Raw genomic sequence first — 24236 nt, 5'->3', positions numbered from 1 at the left:
CCATTGCGTTTAAAAAGTCACATCAAGGGGTGTAGGACATTCAGGGTAATACCCCCTCAAGGGTAGGTACGTGGTCTCAAGGCCATCCCGGTGAGAGGTTAAGGAAGAGTTCCAACAGAAATAAATCAAGGCAAACAGGGACCCGTCCTTTTCTCAGGTATGATCTCGGTGCCTGGACTGTCGGGCAGAAAATTGTAGGCGGCCTCCAGATGCATTGCTCAGTTCCACCCCTGCTTTCCTTTAATGGGGGTTGGCTGGTGAAGAGTGGGGCGAAACATCCGGGCTGTTATCGGATGAAGGGGTTTTGAACCGTACGCGTACCAGTCGGGGAGGTTGGTGCATGGAATGTTCAGGTCCACACAAAAGGCGGGGAGTTCCTCCGGCAGTCGCAGCATGAATTTTCTCCCGTTAAAAACCAGATGACAAAGTTTGATATCATATGGAAACCCTGGATTAAATATTATACATCAGATAATATTGATAACTGAGTTTTATTGTTATGGTGATTAAGATTTTTTATAGAATTACAACATTAGCTGATATATAAAACCTCCTCCAGAGAATTATTCCCTCCCCTTCCCCTCCTATATACCTTTTATGTTCCTCCCTTACTATATAATACTTACTATAAACATACTTTAGAAGTTATGGTCAAAACTTTAAAATCATATATTTTCTTTTAGACATATTTATATTTTCTTGGGATTAAAATGTTTAAAACTCAGCTATAAGAATGTTTTCAAATTCTAAAATATATAAGGCCATTTATTGTCATTCCCACGAGAATATCTTGAAATTCTTCTTTGTTTTATATCATCCGTACTTCAATATGTCTTTTTATTTCTGGTATCAAATAATTTGTTTTATATTCTGTACATGTAATTTATTTTAACATAAAATAAAAACTTTTGAGTGAGAATTTTCTCCCGTTATGGGTGGCCTGAAGTGCGAAAGGGAAGCGCCATTTGTAGACGATTCCCCTCTCCCTCAGCACTTCTAGGACAGGACACAAGGCCCTCCAATTCTGCAGGGTGATGGTGGACAGATCTTGATATAGTGTAAGCTCACTGTCATTAAACTGGATTTGCACGTTCTTCCTAGCCTGGCTGAGAATCTCCTCCTTTAGAGGAAAGCTCTGAAGGCAGCAAATTATGTCTCTGGGTGGTGTAGCGTCTGACGGTCTCACTCTGAAGGCTCTGTGTGCACGCACAAAATCAATAGGAGTGTCAGCTGGGTTCTCCAAGAGGTTATTGAAAATGGAGCGTAGGGCAGAGGGTATTTGGTCGGGGCCCACCGTCTCAGGTACCCCTCTCACTCTGATGTTGCAACGTCTGCCCCTATTATCAAGGTCCTCCAAATGTCTGTTGATGGTAATGAAATGTGCTACATGGGAGGCCGTTGCAGCTTCCAGCCTGTGTACTGCCTTATCCCTCTTGTGTTCAGCTCTCTCTAGGGTAGACATTTTCTCAGTCAATGATAGGAGATCGGCCTTCAGGTCAGTAATCACTGTAAAAAGCATGTTTTTAATGTCCGAGGCGATGGATGTCATGTCACCCAGTGTGAGGGGATGGTCAGGATTACTTAGCCCACTTACCAAGTCCTCTGCAGTGCCTTGCGAACCGTCACTCATCTCCTCCTCATCTCCTCGTGGCTGCGCCATCTTGTGAGGTGTGCTGCAGCCGGAGCGGACCTGTGTTAGGAAGATGTCCTGGATGCTACGGGTCTGGAACGAGGCGGATTGTCGCCGCGATCTAGTCCCAGAGATATACCTTGCCGGTTTGCTCATCTTGAGCTGAGTGTTCGGCCAGGGAAATCGCTGACAGCCTGTGAGTCTCCGGGAGCTCCGAGTTCAAGCGGCCATTCCCTCTGCGTGCCAAGCCAAGCCCCCCCGAGTACGTGCACTTTTAAAGCATAACATGTTTGGTATCTATTCACATGGTGTAACATCATATTTCACAATATGGGAAAAAAATTAGTTAACTTTACTGTGTTCTTTTTTTATTCAAAAAAGTGTATTTTTTCCAAAATAATTGTATTTGAAAGATCAATTCACAAATACTGTGTGACATAAAATATTGCAATAACCCCCATGTTATTCTCTAGGGTCTTTGCTTAAAAAAATATATATAATGTTTGGGGATTCTAAGTAATTTTCTAGCAAAAAATACAAATTTTAACTTGTAAATAACAAGTGTCAGAAAAAGGCTTGGTCTTGAAGTGGTTAAGAAAGACTTTTCCTTTATTGACTTAACCACTTCAGCCCCAGAGGGTTTTACCCCCTTTCTGACCAGAGAACTTTTTTGCGATTCGGCACTGCGTCACTTTAACTGACAATTACGCGGTCGTGCGACGTTGTAACCAAACAAAATTTACGTCCTTTTTTCCCATAAATAGAGCTTTCTTTTGGTGGTATTTGATCGCCTCTGCGTTTTTTATTTTTTTATGCTATAAACAAAAAAAGAGTGACAATTTTGAAAAAAACACAATATTTTTAACTTTTTCCTATAATAAATACCCCCAAAAAATTTATCAAAAAACATTTTTTTTCCCTCAGTTTAGGCCGATATGTATTCTACATATTTTTGGTTAAAAAAAATCGCAATAAGCATATATTGATTGGGTTGTGCAAAATGTATAGCGTCTACAAAACAGGGGATAGTTTTATGGCATTTTTATTATAATTTTTTTTATTAGTAATTACGACAATCTGTGATTTTTATTGGGACTGCGACATTATGGCGGACACATCAGACATTTTTGACACTATTTTGGGACCATTGTCAGTTATACAGCAATCAATGCTATAAAAATACATTGATTATTGTGTAAATCACACTGACAGTGAAGGGGTTACGTGTGTCCTAGGGAGTGATTCTAACTGTGAGGGGGCTGGGCTTTAACACACAGGACAGTGATCACTGCTATCAATGACAGAGAGCTGTGATCACTGTCCTGTCACTAGGCAGAACGGGGAAATGTTTTGTTCTGCGGACAATTACGGACATGTAGGGTACAGGACCCTCAGTCACAGAGACAGCAGCGGGTGAGCACGACACAACACCACTTCTTAAAGGGGACATACCTGTACGCCCTTTTGCCTACCAGCGCCATACGTAAATCGGCGTGCGCAGGTCGGCAAGCAGTTAAAGATCGACCCGTCGCAGTTTTTTTTTTTTTTTTAACTTTATCTCTTTATTAATTTTCTTTCCCATTTTAAACATAACATACAATCTTTTTATATACAACCAAAATGTCGTACAAATTACATTTAACTCTTTTACATCCTACCATTCCCCACATTCGTCTCATTCCCCCACTCAGTCACATCCACTCCTTGCACTATTTCTTAACTAACCACTCCCCCACTCACTCAAGCACACTTCTCCCACTATTCCTTGACAAGCTACTCTTCCTCTTTTTAAATATAAACCCCTTCGTTTGTTTTCTCATACCACATCTTCCAAATCCTATCAAATTTTTTAATACCACCCTGTCTTATATAGGCAACCCTTTCCTTAAGAATAACCCTGTTCATATTCTGTACCCACTCTCTACTAGTAGGGGGTGTTGGAGACTGCCACTTATGGGCTATCAATTTCCTAGCTTGAAAAAGGGACCTTATTTTCGCCAGTTTGCTATCTTTGGGATCACCACCCCCATCCATCCACCCCAACACGCACCCTATTGGTTCCATTTCTACTTCTATCTCAAAGACCTGATTAATTATCGTCACTACCTCTCTCCAATAGCGGTATAACTTGGGGCATCTCCAAAACATATGTATCATATCTGCCTCATTCCTTCCACACCTAGGGCAAGCCGCATCGCGTCTTCTACCAAACAAGAAGAGCCTCTTGGGGGTGTAATATGCTCTATACAACAAAAATAGGTGAGAAAGCTTTTGAGGGGGGGAAATGGACACCCAAGGTGCCAGCTCAAGAATCCTCTCCCAATGATCTTCCGAGATGCTTCCCACATCTCCCTCCCATTTTCTCCTATTCTTTTGCTCCTGCCCTCTTACCTGGGTCTTCCGGCACAAGTTTACATAGGTATTAGATATTAACCCTTTCCCTGATTTTGCTCGTAATATATTTTTAATTGCTGGTATCTCACACCATCTTATTGCCTCTTCCCCGAACTGTTTTCCCAACGCATGTCTAATCTGTAAATATCTAAAAAAAGACTTCCTCGGAATAGCAAACTGGTCTCTTAACTCTTGAAATTGTTTCAGGTTACCATTCTGGTAAATCTGATGAATACATTTTATACCATTCCTTTGCCATTCCCTTATTTGTCCTATTTTCTGTATTTCATCTAGGTTATTATTATCCCAAAGGGGGGAATACTCCGTAAATCCCTTATATCCCAATACTTTTTTAGTTACCTCCCATACATTTGTCATAAGCCCCAGGGTAGGAACATCTCGTAGGTAAGTCCCTGCCTCTAGTGACACTATCACTGGTCTACCTAAATATTGTTCAAGAGGAGTTTTCTCTTTCCATCCTCCCTCCTCTAGGTCCTCTCCCCCCAGATATTGTAGCTGGGCCGCTAAAAAATAGTTAAATGGATGTGGGAGAGCAACCCCCCCTCCATCACTGGGAAGTTGTAGCGTTTTTAAACCAATACGTGCTTGACCCCCTTTCCAAATCAACTCTCTAAATAAGGAATCCACCTTATAGAACCATTTTTTGTGGATCCATACTGGAGAGCTGTGTAGAACATATAGGAGTTGTGGTAGGACTATCATTTTAATTAGGTTACATCGGCCTGCTGCTGATAGAGGTAATCTCTTCCAGATATTGATTTTATGTTTAAGTTTAGATAGCAAAGGGGCCAAATTGTCCACTATATATTGTTTGGGGTCTTTAGTAATATTTATACCAAGGTATTTCATTTTTGTCACTATCTGGATATGTGCAGCTTCCGAAGGTAAAGGACTATTCAGGGGATCAATAGGCAATATACAGGATTTCTCCCAATTTATCTTTAATCCTGCAAGATGTCCAAAATCTTCAATTCTACACATTACCTCCCCAATAGAATGCTGGACATCTCCAAGAAACAGGAGAAGATCGTCTGCAAATAGCACTATTTTTTCTTCCTTATCCCCTCTCCTAAATCCCTTTATCCCCTTATTTGATCTAAGGGACATGGCCAGGGGTTCAATTGCCATGGCAAACAAGAGAGGGGACAGGGGACACCCCTGTTTCGTTCCCCTCTTCAACTGGATCCCTGCCGAACTACCATTGTTTATTCTTATCCGTGCTTCCGGGGACCCATATAGCATTTTCACCCACTTTATAAATACAGGGCTCACCTGAAATTCCCTCAAGACCCTCCACAGGTAGCGCCACTCTATGGTATCAAAGGCCTTGGCAGCATCTAAAGATAGGACGGCCCTCTGGCCCTCACCATCCACTGGAATTTGAAGATTTAAGAAAACCCTCCTTATGTTTATACTTGTAGATCTGCCCGGAATAAAACCTGATTGATCAGGGTGGATAAGGTTTTCTATCACTTTATTTAATCTAGCTGCCAAGACCTTTGCCAAGATCTTTACGTCCAAATTCAACAAGGAGATAGGTCTATATGACGAGGGGTTGAGGGGATCTTTGTTTTCTTTCGGTATCACTATTATGATTGATTCCATCATTGAAGACGGAAGCTCTCCTGTTTTAAGTGCCCAGTTAAAAACTTTCAACAATTCAGGCAGTAACACCTCGCCAAGATGGCGATAGACCTCTACCGGGAGGCCGTCTGGGCCTGGAGCTTTTTGACCTGCCATTTCCTGCACGATACGCCGGATCTCTTCTATCGTTATCGGGCCGTCAAGTGTATCCCTGTCTTCCTTAGAGAGGTGCGGTATTGTCAGCCCACTAAAAAATGTATCCATTTCTTCCCCCTTCTCATCCTGGTTCGAGTGGTATAAGTCCTCATAATAAGTTCTAAATCTCTCCAATATTTCTATCCCATTTGTAGATATCCCACCCTCTACCATTCTGATCCTTGTTACCATGGAGGGTGACGAGTTTGTTTTTACTAAATGCGCTAGCATCCGACCAACCCTTTCACCTTCTCCAAATACTTGTTGTTTTTGAAATATATATTTATTTTCAGCTTTCTCCAATATTATATGACGGTATTCCTGCTGGGCTCTTAAGGCTGCTTCCTCCCTTTCCCCCGACTGTTTTTTAATTTTAGAGATCTGCTGTATCAGGAGACCTCGAAGGTAGGCTTTTAATGTATCCCACACCATCCCCTGCGAAGCCGTATCTGTGTTCCAAACAACATATTCCTTTAGTGCATCGAGTAAGTCTTTTGGTTCTCCCATAAGCTCCAACCATAGGGGACTAAATCTCCACCCTCGTTGCTGATTTCCCTTCTCCATCTCCAGGGAGGCCATCATTGCCGAGTGATCTGAAAGACTCCTTGGCATATATTTTATTTTGCTTATTAATCCCACTGCCTCATCATTCCCTAGGATCATATCTATCCTTGACAGGGTTGAATGTGAAGCGGAGAGACACGAAAATGATCGGGCTAGTGGATTCTGGATTCTCCAGAGGTCTTTCAATCCCATTTCTCCCATAAACTGTAAGAAACGACTTTCTATTGTACTTCCTTGTTGTGTACTCCCCTTGGGAAATCTGTCTATTGCTTTATCAATAACCATATTAAAATCCCCTACTATCATTAATGGGACTCCCAGTTTATCCAACACAAACTCAACCAATGCATATAGAATATCCATGGAAGAGGGCGGCGGTATATAAATATTAGCCAAGATCAAAACCTTTTCCCCTATCTTACCATATAAGAAAACATACCTCCCCTGTTCGTCAACCTTAACCTGAAGACAATTAAAAGGTGTCCCTACTTTAATCAGAGTGCTAACCCCTCTAGAAAAAGAGGTATGTATTGAATGATCTTGATTAGGGTATTCACCCCAATTTAACTGTGAGCTAGAAACATTTGTGAAATGTGTCTCCTGTAAACATAAAAATGTTACCCCTTGTGACCGTGCTATTGACCTGACCGCCATCCTCTTCCTTGGGTCTCCCATACCTCTTACATTCCAAGAATACACAATAAAACTTTCCCCCTTTAACACTGTGGGTTCACTCATTACAGATTCTAGTGATCATCCTTGTTACAAAATTCATATACCCCATCTTTAACACTCAATTTTGTGTGGTTATCTCTTACCCCTTGTTTCCTTATAGTTAAATATTCATTATACAGTGCTCTTAAGGTGTGCTCCATCTTTAACACTCAGTTCTATGTGATTGTCTCTTACCCATCGTTTCCCTGTGGTTGGGTGTTCATTATATAGTGCACCTAAAATGTGCTTCCTCCCTCCTTTTCTACATCCTATATATCCATCCTCCCTTGTGCTCCTCCCCCCCTCGTTTCTCCAATCACACTCACCATTCAACCCACACACTTCTCCCATTGCCTCTCTAGGCACCCCCTGGGGCCTTCTATTGTGACCTTCCCATACAAAAGCTTCACTCCCCATTCTACCGTGAGTTCCTCCCTCGTCTCCATCTCTCTCTCCCCACCCCTGAAACCCTCCAAACATCAAGTATATCCCACACAATACACATTTGTGGAAAGCAAACCACCAACCCCCCCATATAAAGGGGCACAATGTTCGCCACTCCCCTTCTCCTCTATCTCGCCCTCCCGCTCCCTCCCCCATCACCAATAATGGAAACATTATCTTTTAACCCTCGCCTCCCTCCCCCCCCACATCAGTAAGCGACCCAGCATTCTCCCCCCTCTCTCCCCCCCCCAAACAACGGAGGGAGAGGGAGAGGGGGGGGGGAAAGAAAAAAAATTAGGGGGAAAAATCGGTAGTCCGTCAGCACCATAGTCTCTAAGAATGGGACTCCAACCACTTCTCAACCCCTCTAGGACTGTCAAATATCATAGGACCTCCAGGTATATTTAATCGCAATCTTGCTGGGTATAACAAAGCGTAAGTCACATTCTTCTGGCGGAGTTTATATTTTACTTCCCCAAATTTAGCTCTCCTCCTTTGCAAGTCTGGCGAAAAGTCCGGAAAAATCGACACTCGAGAGCCATTATATACAATCTTACCCAACTCTCTGGCTTTACGTGCAATAATTTCTTTATCTTTATAGAACAATAGTTTGGCCAGAATTGGTCTTGGAGGGGCACTAGGTTGTGGGGGCCTTGCAGGGACCCTGTGTGCCCTTTCAATAGCTAAAAATGGTGAAAATGTATCTTGACCAAACACCTCTCCAAACCATTTCACTAAAAAGGCTATAGGGTCTGATCCTTCACAGTGTTCCGGTAAGCCCACTATCCGAATATTTTTCCTCCTCATCCTATTCTCGATTTCATCCAGTTTGGATTCCTGTCTGGTTAACTGTTCTTGCATAGTCTTGACTACTCGTATCAGGGGGTCTAGATCGTCCTCAACTTGACCAATCCTGCCCTCCAAAGCTGTAGTCCTTTCTTGGATTTTTTGAATATCTTGTCTGACATAGGACAGTTCCTCCTGGATAGAGATGAGTTGTACACTCACCCCTCCCAGGGACTCTTTACATGAGTTAACTGCCATCAAGACTTCTTTTAATGTTGGCTCTGGTTCCAGCTCCACTCCTCCCCGAGCCCCCTCTTCAACCGGAGCAGATGCACCTTCCAAGGTTGCAGCAGTGGCCTGACCTGGGATGTTTTCCATATCTTCACCTATTACCAATCCCGTCCCAGGGTAGTTTAACCCATGGCTTTTCCTCATGCCCTTGGCACCTGACAATCTGTTAGTTTGATTTTGTTGTCCCTGTTGGATACCCTTCGGGGAGGTCTGGCCAAGCCCCTGGCTCGGATTGTGGGCATATTTCTCAAGTTTCGCAGCCGCAGCTGCCTGACTTGCTTTAGTCGCACGATGCGACGGCATGGTGACTCTAGCTCTACACCCAGGCAGAAGAAATAAAGACACTGGCTAGTTTGGCTGGTAGCCTGTATTAATCATCAATGCTGTAGAGGAAAACAGTTTTTCATCATAGGTTTTTAACTCCTCAAATACATGCAATATAGTTCTTTATGTTGTTCACTTGAATACAGACTTTAGTTGCCTAGCTAAGGTGGAGGAGAAAAACAAAAAGGCAAGCGAGCAGGTATGTGAGGGAGTACTTTAAAAGGCTAGCGAGCTTTAATCTGCTAGATGGCTTCCGTAGGATATTATGTAGTCCCAGCAACAATCAAACCCTGGGAAGGAACAGCGTACCGAAAGAGAAATATAGATCTAGCAACAGCAGCTCCACTCAGAGTTTATACGTCCCAATAAGATCTTTAAAAAATGGGTTAACAACTCCTCCAAGCAACCGTGAAACAAAAAACCCTCAGGTCTTCACATTTTTTCTCAAACAGTCCGTTTAACTCTCTGGGTTGGAGCAGGGGGGAGAGGGGAGAAAAAAAAAGATCAATGCACAGGGTGGGAGTTATAACAGCTATTCCACGTCCTTCCACAGGTATACAATTTGATTTACCTTGCAATGTTCATTAGATAATACTGACTCACCACCCTATTTATGCAAAAAGTTTTGTAGAAGGAGCTTTCCTCTCCTTCAGCTGCTTCTTACCCTTCCTTTAGGCTCGTCTGTATGTTGCTTGTTACTCCGGTCCTGTCCCTTCTCCTTCTCCCCTCAGCAGAGAGTATGCAGCCACTCTAATCGCTCGGTGAATATTCCTCAGCCTCGCAGCTCTCTGATCTCAGGTTTTGAATGCTCCACAAGAGATAGGCCAAGAGGCTGACCCCCCTCTCCGGGTCGCGGGCTCCGTCGCACAACGAAGCGGTCAGGCAAAGACAAAAGGGACATCCGTGCGGCTTAGAGTCCGTGCGGCTTGGAGTCCGGGATTGCGGCCGCCATCCGTCCGTAAACAGCGGGGGTGGTGGGGAAGGCGACGCTCAGTACGATCGCATGGGGAGGAGAGCGAGACGCCGCTCACTCACACGCACACAACCTCCTCCCTCTGCATCCGGTCACGCCCCGACCCGTCGCAGTTTTACTTCTACAGGGGCGTCTCTGCTGTGCAGAATCAGGTATACTGTATATATGTGATGCTGCACTCCAGCCTGAAGAGGGAGTGTGCCAGTGCCCTTTCACAAAAAAAATGGCCTGGTCCAGAGGTCAAGTGGTTAATGGCAACATTCTATATTAATAGCATTCAAACTCAGAGGAGCAAATCACAACCACAATTTCCATGGTTAGGCTCTGGTATGTCCCTTCTTGGCCATTACACTTTGTCCCCAATATGAAGGCTCAGAAAGCCAGAAGAAGTAGACCAGTGCCACAGAAGCTGTGATTCGTATTGCTAGATGGCCCCGGGATTACAGAAAATTAAAGAGCATCAAGGATAGGATCAAAGAGATTGATATGAACCAATCTAACAGGTTAAAATTGTATTTTGTCCAGGTCATGTGATTAGTAGCATTGATTATAGAAAATGTGGAATGGGATAATTGTGTAAGCTGAACTTTCCTAAAAACAAATACTAGTTGCTTGACTTGTTTCAAGTCCTCATTTCAAATGACTAAAGTCAGAGGCAATCAGTCCACCGGCATTTTTAGTATGAGGTCAGCAACTACAGCCCCCTTATTTCTTAGCAAAGATCTTCTTTAAAATTAAACCGATGATGTTTATTATTCTCACATATTCTTTGTATCTGAAGTCAGACCTTTCTTAAGACCACATGTGATTTCAGCCTGACTCATAAATTATAAGCTGTTTTTGTTTGTACAAACATTTGTGTGTTAACAGTTAATCAAAGCCTGGAAACATTTTGATAAAATGTAATCCCAGTATGAAATAATTCATCTCCATATCCCCTATCAGAGGACGAATTGTGTGTTTTATGACTGTCCTCACTTTTTTTCCTGACCAGAATTCAGATAAATTCAAATCAATCAAAGATTTACATCTTTTTGCCAGGTGACTCACGTTCAAAGTTTTGGATAACAAGGAACAGGGACCACCCAATATTCAAATCTATAAACAATTCTCCTTTGGCTAATGTTACTCTAGAGCAGCCTTTCTCAACCTTTTCAACACAGAGGAACCCTTGAAATAGTTCTCTGGTCTCGGGGGAACCCCAGATAAAAATTTGAAATCTACAACTCATGATACATTAGTGTGATGGTCAGTGGGAAAAATGGTCCTTATACTTGTGGTCATTTGGAAGAATTATCTCCTTGCAGATAACTAAAAAGATCAATGGTGTCAGTGGGAACTTTTCTGAGAGGCAGAAATTGCCAATGCTAAAGGAACCCCTAGCAGCCTCTGGAGGAACCCTAGGGTTCCACGGAACCCTGGTTGAGAATCACTGCTCTAGAGGATTCATGAGCATTACAAGATTTAATGGATGTTTGGGAGGACAGTAATCCTGGCGAACAAACTACAATTAAAGTTAGGTGCAAATCTCAATCTGAACTATTGGCCCGAGTAATGTTACTAACACTCAGCAAACTCTACAAACCTAAGTCCAGGTCCTTCCCTATCCTACAGGGTAACCCTAATATATGGGCATTTGTAATGCAGGTATCTAAGGCCATTGAATCCACAAATTAAAGTCTATCTCACAAATTGACTTTTTTTTTCCCAGAGACAAGCTGTAAATTCACTGCAAAAAAATTAACACATTGTTTTCAAATCTTCGGACAAGGAAATCTTCTGGGGAACATTGCTGTCATGAGCAGAGAAGGCCAAGAATGTGTGTGTTATCAAATAAATAACAGTGGATAATGCTAGAGACCAGTCATTGTCAAGTTTGTGCAAAAAACGTAGAACAAAGCACTAAAGTTTAATTACTCAAGCCTTCCACAATGATCTCATAAATAAAGATACCTGTGAGTTTCTAGACACAAAACATCCAAAAGTACCAACCTTCAATGCTTTGTCCAAAGTTCATAAAAGTCTATATAATCTCCCGGGATGTCTTTTTTTCAGTAAATGGTTTAACTGAGAATGCGAGCCAATTGATGGATGAGTGTTTATACCCACATAGATATAATTATTTAGAATTGTAAATGTATTAAGCTATCAAGTAAAATGAAAGCTGTGTGAAAGGGACAGCTACACTGATAATCAGGGCATTGATTATCAGTGTCCTGATTATCACTGCAGTTCCAACAGTGCTCACCAGATCTGCCCCTTCATCTGTGTCACCTATCATTGCTGCCTTACAGTGCCCATCAGTGCCACCTACCAATGTCTATCAGTCCCGTCTATCAGTGACACCTATCAGTGCCCATCAGTAGCACCTATCCTTGGCACCTATCAGTACTCTTTAGTGTCGCCTATCAATGCCCATCAGTGCCATCTTTCAGTGCCCATTAGTGCAGCCTCATCAGTGCCCACCAGTGCCACCTCATTAGTGCCTATCAGTGCAGCTTGTCAGTGCTGCCTCATCAGTGACCATGAGCACCTATCAGTGCAGCCTATCAATGCCCATTCAGTGCCAAAATAAAGCTCTATTTATGTAAAAAAAAATAACAATTTCATATGGGTACAATGTAGCATGACCGTGCAATTGTCATTCACATTGTGACAGTGCTAAAAGCTGAAAGAATTGGCCTGGGCAGGAAGGGGGTAAAAGTGCCCAGTAGGCAAGAGGCTAAATAAATATGATAAATGGCAACATGTAAAGATGAAGTAATTTATAAATATCCCCAAAAAAATCATTGGCAAAGTGCAAAACAGTCCAAACAAAGAATGCTCATTGCAAACAGTTCATAGCATTGATGTATGTTTTGCCCAATTTGACCATCTTGTGTAAAGCGGCTTGTGAGTGGAATGTACACTCGTGTGTGAAGTGGTGTACAGCCACTCACCAACAGGTAAGACCTCAAAGAGGGAGGTCTGGCTGCACTTTTTGGGAGAAATCCCCACTGGGATGGATGGATGGCACACCCCAGGACTTAGGAACCGCAATCCACAAAAGAAGCTCAAGAAGATATAAAGACAAAGGAGGGACTCATAGTGTAGTTTTATAAAATTCATGGCAGATGTGATTTACTGACATAATCACGTCTGCCGGGGTGTTGATCGTGATTATCTGTTTACATTCTTTTTTCTACTATACTTATGTGACAAGCCTTTTACTTTGATAAATGCTAAAATTTTATACAACTTCACTATGAGTCCCTCCTTTGTTTTTATATCTTCTTTAGCTTTTTTGTGGATTGCTTTGGAAACCCTGTTCCTGAGTCCTGAATCCTAGGGTATGACATCCATCCCAGTGGAAATTTCTTCCGAAAAGTGCAGCCAAACCTCCATCTTTGAGGTCTTACCTGTTGGTAAGCGGCTTGTGAGGTGTGTGAAGTGGTGTATGTTTTCACTAGAGTTGGGTGATCGGTTTGGCCCGAGCATGAGTTTGAGTCGAACATTGGCTGTTTGCCTGTTTGAGGAACACCGAAATTATCAGTGCATTTGACCATTTATTGGGCCCACCGAACGACCACAGTGCACTGCACTGCCGCACAGTACATCGGAAGCCCTGATTGGCTAAAGCAATGAAAGCTTTGCCCAATCAGGGCACAGAACACTGTCAGAGCCATGATTGGAGGAAGTAATGATAACTGTGCCCAATCTTGGCTCATTGCTTTTAGTCCCATTCACTCAAAATATTTTCCCCATAGCAGCCATTTGCAGTGCTATATTTTCGTGGAGAGATATAGAAGAGGGCTCTGTTCAGAGCTACTAGAGAATTATGCCGAGTACACGCGAGTGGAATGTCTGACAGAAAAAGTCAGACGGACGCTTTTCATCGTATATTACGATCGTGTGTATGCCTCATCAGACTTTTTTTTTCAAAAATTCTGATGGACCTAGAAATAGAACATGTTCTAAATATTTCCGATGGAACCAATTCCTATTGGGAAAACTGCTTGTCTGTATGCTGTTCCGACGGACCAAAAGCAAGTAGCAAGTACAAGTACAGAAGCTATTGGCTACTGGCTATTGAACTTCCTTTTTCTAGTCCCGTCGTACGTGCTGTACGTCACCTCATTCTTGACGATTGGTCTTTGGTGTGATAGTGTGTACGCAAGACAGTTTCAGCGGAATTCCGTCGGAACTCCTTCGAGAAAACCTTCAGAGTTTATTCCAATGGGAAAACCTGTTGTGTGTACACGGCATAAGTGTGCTATAGTGTGCTATTGTGATTCTATTGTCAGTGTAGAATATCAGTTTAGTTTGAATCTGGTGATAGTGCAATAGTGCAGTGTGAGTGTAATTTGACTATTCATTTTTACTTTAGTGTTAATTTAGTGTGAATTTAGTTATAGTGCAGTGTGAGTGTAGTCTGACCATTCATTTTTACTTTAGTGTCAGATTATTTTGTCAGGGCTTGTTTCCTGCAATTTAGCTCGTTTAACGCAGTATATTTCAGTGCATTACTGCACATTTATCTCAGTATATTTCAGTGAGTTAGTGCATGTTTAACACAGTATATTTTAGTGCGTTACTGCACATTTAATGCAGTATAGTTCAGTGTGTTTGTGCACCTTTAGTACATTTACTAAAATATTTACTAAATACTATACAGTATATCTCAGTGTGTTACTGTACGTTTAACTCTATATACTTCAGTGCATTACTGCATGTTAACACAGTATATTTCAGTGTGTTACCGCACGTTTAACACAGTATACTTCTGTGCCTTAGTGCATGTTTAACACAGTATATTTCAGTGCGTTAATACACATTTAACACAGTATATTTCAGTGTGTTACTGTACATTTAATGCAGTATAGTTCAGTGCGTTACTTCACGTTTAATGTAGTATATTTCAGTGAATTACTGCACTTTTAATGCAGGATATTTCAGTGCATTACTGGACATTTAATGCAGTATATTTCAGTGCATTACTGTACATTTTTTTTTTATTTCAATATTGTTTATTACATTTTGAAAAAGATCTTACAGAATGTATCTCAAAGATGTAACTGTGGGGGTATATATCACAATAGTATCGAAATTCAAAGTTGTGCAACATTTTCTGGGTACATCTCTTAGCCCTTGTACACACAGACTGTTTTATTTGGAATATCCGACCGACAAAGTTTTAGGGCTGGGTTATAAAATTTTCTGACAACGTGGTCCGATCGGACTTTGTCCAATCGTTCATAGAGAATTTCGATCAAAGTGCCACGCATGTTCAGATCAAATTCCTAGACCAAAGCTATTGGCTACTAGCCGGAACGTAGTCCCGTCCTAATGACTGAACATCATCACGTTCTGAACGATCTGATTTTTCGACAACTTTGTCTGACCATGTGTATGCAACACCAGTTTCGGACAAAATATGTAAGACAAAATCCGACGGATTTTGTTGTCGGAATGTCTGACCGTGTGTACAAAAGACAGAGAAGAAGACATTAGGGAAGATGGCTAGACTTCAAGGATGACGTCCCAAGGGAGACCTATGGGGTTATCATGTCACTGTTACAGATACACAGTACATAATGAATGATGGAGCCAATGTGACCAATGTGTGCAAAAGACTTGACTGTTGCCATTTTTTATGAAGAACATAAGTTCAAACTGAGTCTGAGTGTTGAGGTTTATCAAAAAAGAGGAAACATCTTGAGGCTCTTATTGTTTCCAGCAGGAGGCTATCGATTTCTTAGCGGCTTGCAAACAATGAAGTGTGAAGGGGAGGTGATTCTTGGGCCAACATTCACAGTTTAGTAAAAGGAGAGCCATGGCTGGGGAGCAAGTAGTGCCAGTGATGGATGATATGAAGTGAAAAACCTTTCCCCAGAAGGGAAGAATCTTAGGGCAGCACCACCAAATGTGTAATAGGGATCCTGAGTTACTTTTGGAAAATTTGGGGAGCTGAATTAGGGAGTAGTATCATCAGTGTGTTTACTTTAAGCATGATTCCCAATGGGTTGTGCAGTGGGAGACTTTAAGTAGATTGTTAGTTACCACGTTCCATTGCGAGTGGTTGAAAGAACAAGAAATATATTTTTTCCACTTTTTCATGGACTGGGTTTTTTCATGGGGTGGGGAGTATAGAAAAAGTTGATAGAAGTATATGATGCCTTTCTTTGTGGTTGCAGGAGATGCACAAAAGGTAAAAGCCTATTGTGGAGACAATACATTCAGTTTAAGGATGGTTCCTAGAATGTTCCTAACATGCAGATATTTATAAAAGTCACTTAATGGTAGATTGAAGCATTTCCATAGGTCTTCATATGTTAGGATGTAGGATGTTGGAATTGTCCAAGAGGTGTCTGATAGACATAACACCTGTTTCCGGCCAGTTGACAAGTGAGAGGTCATCGGTGAAGAATTCCTAGATACTTAGAGGCATAGATTGATAGTCAAAAGGGATTTATTTGTGTAGACAGCTACGGGAGTAAAGCCAAGACGACATAGCTGCTTGAATTGTGAAGTAGGGGGAGGTAAGGGTGGGACACCCAGAAGGAGCATGCATAGAAGATCTTTGAGTTGATGTCCAATTATGGATTGTTCCATAAAGGTCCATTGTTTGTCACTCAAGGGTGACCACCATTTGGTGGCTTGATCCATAATAACAGCATGATAGTAGTACTTCAGGTTAAGGACTCCCATGCCTGTAGTGTGTTTAGGTCTATACATTGTGCTGTTGCTGAAGCAAGCTTGTTTTTCCCCATATGAAGCTGTTTATGGAGGCTTGTAAGTTCTGTAGATAGGAGTTAGGGGGCGGCACAGTGGTGTAGTGGTTAGCACTCTCGCCTAGCAGTAAGAAGGGTCGCTGGTTCAAATCCCAACCCCGACACTACCTGCCTGGAGTTTGCATGTTCTCCCTGTGCCTGCGTGGGTTTCCTCCGGGTACTCCGGTTTCCTCCCACAATCCAAAGACATGCAGGTAGGTAAATTGGCTTCTGTTCAAAATTGGCCCTAGTATATGAATGGGGACCTTGGATTGTGGGTAGGGACCAACATGAGTGTGCAATGTACAGGGATGGGGACAATTGTAGACACTCACTCAGGTTGAACTGGATGGACTGGTGTCTTTATTCAACCTAACTAACTATGAAACTATGAAACTATGAGTTAGACAGGGGGATCTGTAGTGTACGAAAGTGGTGCAGAATAGTTGGGAATATGGAAATTTTAGTGACTGCTGCTCTGCCCGCCCATGAAATGTGCAGTTTGGAAAGTTCCTGTGATTGACTTCTTATATTCCTTAGTATCATACTTTTTATTAGACATGTGCGCCATCAATAAATTTGTTTTGTTCCTTTCCATTTCGTATTAGCCATTAATTCATATTTCGTAATTTGTGTCCGAAATTCTATTTGAATTCATACGAAATACAAATTTTTGTTAGGTTTGTTAAATTTTTATAACAATTACAAATGTTCGTTATGTTGAATTTAAAAAGCAAAGAATACCTTTCTCAATATGGCAGTCGTCAACTCAGTATGCTGTACCCCTGCTGTGCTCATTATGATGGGCTCCCACCATCCCTGTGCTGTGCTGACTTCCTGGATTTGTACCCCTGCTGTGCTCATTATGATGAGCTCCCACCATCCCTGTGCTGACTTCCTGGGTTTGTACCCCTGCTGTGCTCATTATGCAGACTCGGTAGCTCCAAAACGCAGGGCTCTCATCAGGAAGAAAAACTCTGGATGGTTTAATAGCTCCCTCTCCGTACTAAAGCAAGAACGCAGAAGAGCGGAAAGAACATGGAGAAGAAATTCCACCGAGGAAAACCACTTTAACTACAAAGGTCTCACAGAGAATTATTGGAAAGCAATCTTCAAAGCCAAAAAGGATCACTTCTCATATACAATCTCAACGGCCACAAACCAACCACGGGAACTGTTTAAACTAGTCAATCAATCAATGAATCCGGTGTGCCTAGAACCCCCAGAAAGTGAATCCCAGGATTACTGTGACAAACTGTCGGATTTTTTTATTGATAAAGTCAAAACCATCAGGGAAACAATTTGTCAGAAGAAAACATCTAACCTCAGCCAGCAAATACATAAAGAGGATGTCTGCACCAACATTCCACAACCGCTGAAATTTTCACTAACCCCAATTACCGCAGACATCGCAAAAAACATCATTAATAAACTTCGTGACAGTACCTCACCAATTGACATCATCCCCATAAAACTACTGAAAGAATGCTCCGACATCGTGGCTCCAACCATAACCCACCTCATAAACTGATCATTCCACAAAGGGATTGTTCCCAGCATCCTCAAACAAGGCATCGTCAAGCCTCTACTCAAGAAACCAAACCTGGACCCTCAGGACCCAAACAACCGTAGGCCAATTACAAGCCTCAACACCATTTCAAAGATCATGGAGAAAGCAGTCCACCTGGATACTCACAAACTCCTGGACCCGCTGCAATCAGGCTTCCGCCCGGGTCATGGAACAGAAACAGCACTCCTTAAGATTTGGGACGACACCCTCGAAGCAGCAGATGACGGAGAGCTGTGTCTCCTCGTACTGTTAGACCTAAGCGCAGCGTTTGATACAGTAGAGCATAATACTCTACTCGATCGCCTCACAGAAGTAGCCGGAGTGCAAGACATAGATCTCCAATGGTTCTCGCCCTTCCTAGGAAATCATTCACAGATAATGAAAGTAGGAAAATTCCTCTCCGAATCTCGGGCAGTCACCTGCGGAGTCCCTCAAGGCTCTACTTTGTCACCCGTTCTCTTCAACATTTACATCCGCCCACTCCTCCGAATCATCAGACGCTCAGACCTCTGCTTCCACTCTTACGCTGACGACACGTAACTTTATTTCCGGATCAATGGAAAAAAAGATCACCAAGAACAACTTGAAAATTGCCTCAAATCAACAGAGGACTGGATGACCACTAACTCCCTCCAACTGAAGGAATCAAAGACAGAGCTTCTTATCTTACACCCAAATCATAATCCCGTAACCAAAACCTCCTGGTCTCCACCCACCGTCTTTGGGCAGACTATCTCCCCAAAGACCAAGGCCAGGAGTCTCGTGGTTATTTTAGAAACACAAATGTCAATGGATGCGCAAATAGGAGCTGTAGTCAGTGGATCTCACCATCTGCTGCGCATGCTTCGCAGACTCATCCCTTTTATCCCAAAGAATGACAAAGTAGTGGTAGTTGGAACAATCATTAATTCACGACTGGACTACGCAAACTCGCTTTACATAGGATTACCACAATATCAACTTGCGCGATTATAACTGATCCAAAACACAGCGGCAAGGCTGATAACAGGAAAAAAACACTGGGAATCCATCTCTCCTTCGCTGAGGAGCTTACATTGGCTAACCGTAAAAACATTGGATCACGTTCAAGAACCTTTGCCTCACCCACAAATGCGTACATAGAGAAGCTCTGCAATACCTAATGGAGAAAATAAATCATTACACACCAAACCGCAGTCTTCGATCAGCCAACAAAAACCTCCTCCTCATGCCCAAAGCCCGGTATAAATCCAAGGGGGATCGGAGATTCGCTGTCCAAGGTCCTTGGCTATGGAATGCTCTACCAATCAACATCCGCCTGGAAGAAAATCACCTGGCTTTTAGGGAAAAAAAATCAATACCTTCCTCTTCTAGATGATGATCAAAGCTCGCCACAGCGCCTTGAGGCGATTCAGTTTGCATTGTGCGCTATACAAGTATTTCATTCATTCATTCATTCATTATGATGGGCTCCCACCATTCCTGTGCTGTGCTGACTTCCTCCTGGGGCTGTACCCCTGATGTAATCATTCCGAGGGGCTCCCACCATCCCTGTGCTGTGCTGACTTCCTCCTGGGGCTATACCCCTGCTGTGTTCATTATGAGGGGCCCCCACCATCCCTGTGCTGTGCTCATTATGCGGGGCTCCCACCATCCCTGTGCTGTGCTGACTTCCTCCTGGGGCTGTACCCCTGCTGTACTCATTATGAGGGGCCCCCACCATCCCTGTGCTGTGCTCATTATGCGGGGCTCCCACCATCCCTGTGCTGTGCTGACTTCCTCCTGGGGCTGTACCCCTGCTGTACTCATTATGAGAGGCTCCCACCATCACTGTGCTGTGTTGACTTCCTGGGTTTTTAACTTCATCATAACAAATAATCGTAATTATTATGACAATAATAAAACAATATTAATGAACATTCTTATTTTGTCCAATTCTGAATTTCCCATGGACTACCAGTACCAGTCTCCCACTCCCATATTAAAAAAGGTAATTTTCCCCACCCTCACTCAGCAGCAGAAGAAAACCTCTGATTGGACAACAAAACACCAGTCACGTTTCCGTTGTAATGGAATTTGGATCCAAAATCCTTCAACAAAATTTCGTATTTCGTATACAATTCGGAAGCATAGAAATTCATATTTTGGATGCTTCCGAATGTACACATTTTCGGAAATTTGTACCAATTTTCGATTCATACGAAATGAACCACACATGTCAAATTTTTTTGAGTATTAAGGACCTAGGTGAGGTCAGTTGTATTCCCAGGTACCTAATACCAGACATGGGGGCCCAGGAGAAGCTGGAGAGCGTTGAGAGATGTGATTGTACTTTCTTAGATAGTGAGATGGGAAGCATCTGTGATTTAGAAATATTGACCTTGTAGAGTGATAGTAAACCAAATTCCCGAAGTAGGTCGGAAACCACTGGAAGGGAGGATTCAGGGTTCGAGAGGAAGATGATCACATCATGGGCATATAGCCTGAATTTGTGATCCACTTGTCAAATTTTAATCCCTGTAATTTTGGGGTGATTCCTGATAGCCTGTGCAAGGGGTTCCATAACTAAGGTGAATATTATGGGTGATAATGGGCATCCTTGCCTGGTGCTATTTGTGATGTTAAATGAGCATGAGAAAGTGCCAGAAGTGTATACTTTTGCGCTTGGATTATAATTGGATTGGATTAGAATAGGAGCCCTTATAGCCGAATCCATAAAACCTGTGAGGCTGAAGATGTGCAGTACTGCCTTCTCTGCATCCAAAGAGAGGAGCAGAGAAGACGTGTGGTGGAACTTGGCCCATTGGAGAGTGCTGAGGATGCGTCTGGTGCCATCAGAGGCTTGTCAACCTTTCACAAAGCCTACTTGATCAGGATGGATTAATTTAGGTATGATGTTTTCTAGTCTAGAGGCAATGATTTTGGTATAAATCTTAATATCTGTGTTGAGGAGAGAGATGGGATGTTAATTAGCCGGTTGGGCTGGGGATTTTCCTGGTTTGGGCAATGTTATTATTAATGCTTCGAGTGCTTCTTTGGGAAAACCTGCTGAAGTCGCTGCTACATTATATATTTCTTGTAAATGGGGAGTAAGTATAGGGCTATTTTTTTTTCTTTTATAGTACTCTTTACCAAAACCATCAGAGTCTGGGCTTTTGTGTAGAGCAGTGGTCCTCAACCCTTTGCTCAGGGCCCACTAACAGGCCAAGTTTGCAAGAAAACTGAAATACCTCATATGTGATCAATGTTGAGGGCATGTGGCCTGGTACGGTTCGGGGGGGGGGGCGCTCTCTGGTCCCCCCTCTTTTCCTGCTGCCTGCCAGGTTGCTCGGATAAGGGTCTGGTATGGATTTTGAGGGTTCCTCTTAATATCCATACCAGACCCCCACGCATTTTTTTTTTCTTAATTTTTTTTATTTTTCTTAATGCTAATGACCTAGAAGATGTACAACATTAGAATCCTACTATAGCTTGTAATCAAAATATTCGACTGGGAGTGTATGATTGCAGCATCATAAGTGAGTTTAGCTGCTCCGTCAAATCTTCTTTATACATTTGACAGACACCATAAGCCTTCAATGACAGATTCGACCGTAATTCATTTGGATTTTCGGACGAATGCAATTTTTTAACGAAAAACAAAATAAATAAAAACTAATTTCGGGAGTAACTAAATACATTTATTTTTCAGACGAAAACAAAATTCCAAAATGAAATATTTCAGTCTGCACATGTCTACTTATTAGCCATACTTGATTTTGACTATACGCCTGCACTTAGCCTATGGTAGGCCATATTTTAGAATCTGCTCATCTGCTTGTGTAATTTGTTTTGAACATTTTTAAACCAATGGCCATGTGTATGACACCCACAGGCTTGACTCCAGTATGTGCGTGCTGCTGAGTATGCCTTTTTTGGGTGTTATATGCATTCATATATGTATGCTATCATTATTTTGCCCTGTTCCTTTTTTTTTTTTTTTTTTTTTTTTTTTTTACTTTGAAACTATGGGACTGTGTGTCCCCACATGGAGGGGCCCTGCTTTTTGTCTTCCTTTTTGGTTACTTGCTCTGGGCTGCATGCATTGTTGGACCTCACCAAAGTGACTGTCATATTTTTTTAATCTTTATATAATCATGTTTTTTCTGGATATTACAATGTATTCTCATAATAACTTCTTGCATGCTTATTAGATATGCAAGCTCCTGAAGAAGTGTACCCATGTATAGAGATTCTCTGAGAGACCCCTGAACACAACTCAACCTATCCACATATCCAAACAACCATTGGATCTATATCACTCTACGCACTTCAAACTTTTGTGCTTGTTACATGTGGTATAAATATATATGTATTAGAGGTAGTATGCGAGTCCTTGAGGTCACTCAATTATATTTTTTTTTAATGTGTTTGTATACAATGGTTTTAACTTTATCCTATTAAAAATGTTCACTTTTTTCCTAATATACACGTGTGCCTATAAAGTCCATGTTTCTGCTTAAATTCTTTCCAAACTATATCGGTACGTTGGCATACTGCTACTTGTGTATACACAGTATCACCCTGTGATGATACACATAGTTCACACTTTTTTGTTAAAATAAAAATTTGGGCTGGAATTCCACTTAAATTGATCTTAGATAGCATATGAGAAGGTATTTGGAATTCTTACCAAGTGCTAATATTTGCCCCACCTGGAGGCTAGCAGGTAAATATTTCAAGAAATACAGGTAATATTAGTTATGTGTTCTTAGCAAAGATGTGATTTTTACATCAAACTTTAATTAAAATCTCTGTGTACTCAACTTGTTTTTCATTTATTATTTAAGTCAAGCCCATTCTTCGTAGGCCAGACCTCTACTGAAGTCTTCTATCTGTCTACACTCTCAGCACCAACTGAACTACCTGGTAAGTATAGGTTGCAATATTGTTATTATATTATCAATCCTATTGTAATTATTTATAAGGAAAGAATGCTTGGTAGTCAGCTTTAAGATAAAGTTTAAATGACTAATCTATTTTAATTTGGTTTCAAATTCTGCCAAAGTCCCTCATATCATTTTTCCCATAATGGTTTATTTTGCACAATGAATGTGAAAATTTCAATTGATTCACAAGGTTCTAAGCATAATATTTTTTAAATATTTTTTATATACATCATTTTGATGAAAGTCTTTTTTTTTAGACTCTAATTTCTAAATATTTTGCCCTTATTAGAAAATAGTAGAGTAACTCTTGGCCCTAGATCTCTATACAACTTCCTTATCAATTTCCAGAAATTGGAAGCTCTCTGATTCTCTATACTCAATTCCATTCTTTAACATCTCAAGACCAACTTTCCCTTTTAAAAAGGCAACCTCACATATTAAGTACTTAGGAACTAAGCTCAAAAAGCTATTAGAGGATACTTAGACTCAGACTATAGACTCAGATGCCCACCCCTCCCTTTTTTTTTCTTTTTCCTCTCCTTTTTTTTGTAGGTGGGCTACCCTACTCCCCCTCCTCTTTTTCTCTAGAAAGCTACCATTATTAAATGCCTAGATTTACATGTATCATGGTGAATATAGTAACAGATCCCACTCTCTTTAGTCTGTACAGTGCAGTTGAGCCAGGTGTATAGACAAATGCATACTCTTATGTGCTGTATTTTAAATTGTTATCTTTTTGTATCATTGACATTGTGAGTATGACATTGTATCTGGGAATTTTGATATGTTTTTCTGTATACCAATGTTGCGTATGATCTTTGTACTCTTTGTACAGTAAAAAGTTCTATTTTTATAATGCTCAATTCCTTATAATGCTCAATGATTCTCACATAATCTCAGTAGTCCCATTCTCCTTCTCTTTAAACCTAGTGGAATTTAAAATCACAGAGACCATTATCTGGGGACACGTCTCATTCATACAAGAAATATCCTCTAGAAACAGATCAGTTAGTAAAGCAGATAGAGTAACTATATATTTATTTTCAGTCTAACATCCTTTAGCTATGATTGAATGAGTACTAGAGTGAGC

Source organism: Lithobates pipiens, unplaced genomic scaffold, assembly GCF_037356315.1.
Source record: "Lithobates pipiens isolate NorthernLeopardFrog02 unplaced genomic scaffold, aLitPip1_a1.2 Scaffold_118, whole genome shotgun sequence".
NCBI lineage: Eukaryota > Metazoa > Chordata > Amphibia > Anura > Ranidae > Lithobates > Lithobates pipiens.
Note: the sequence above shows the minus strand (reverse complement) of the source record.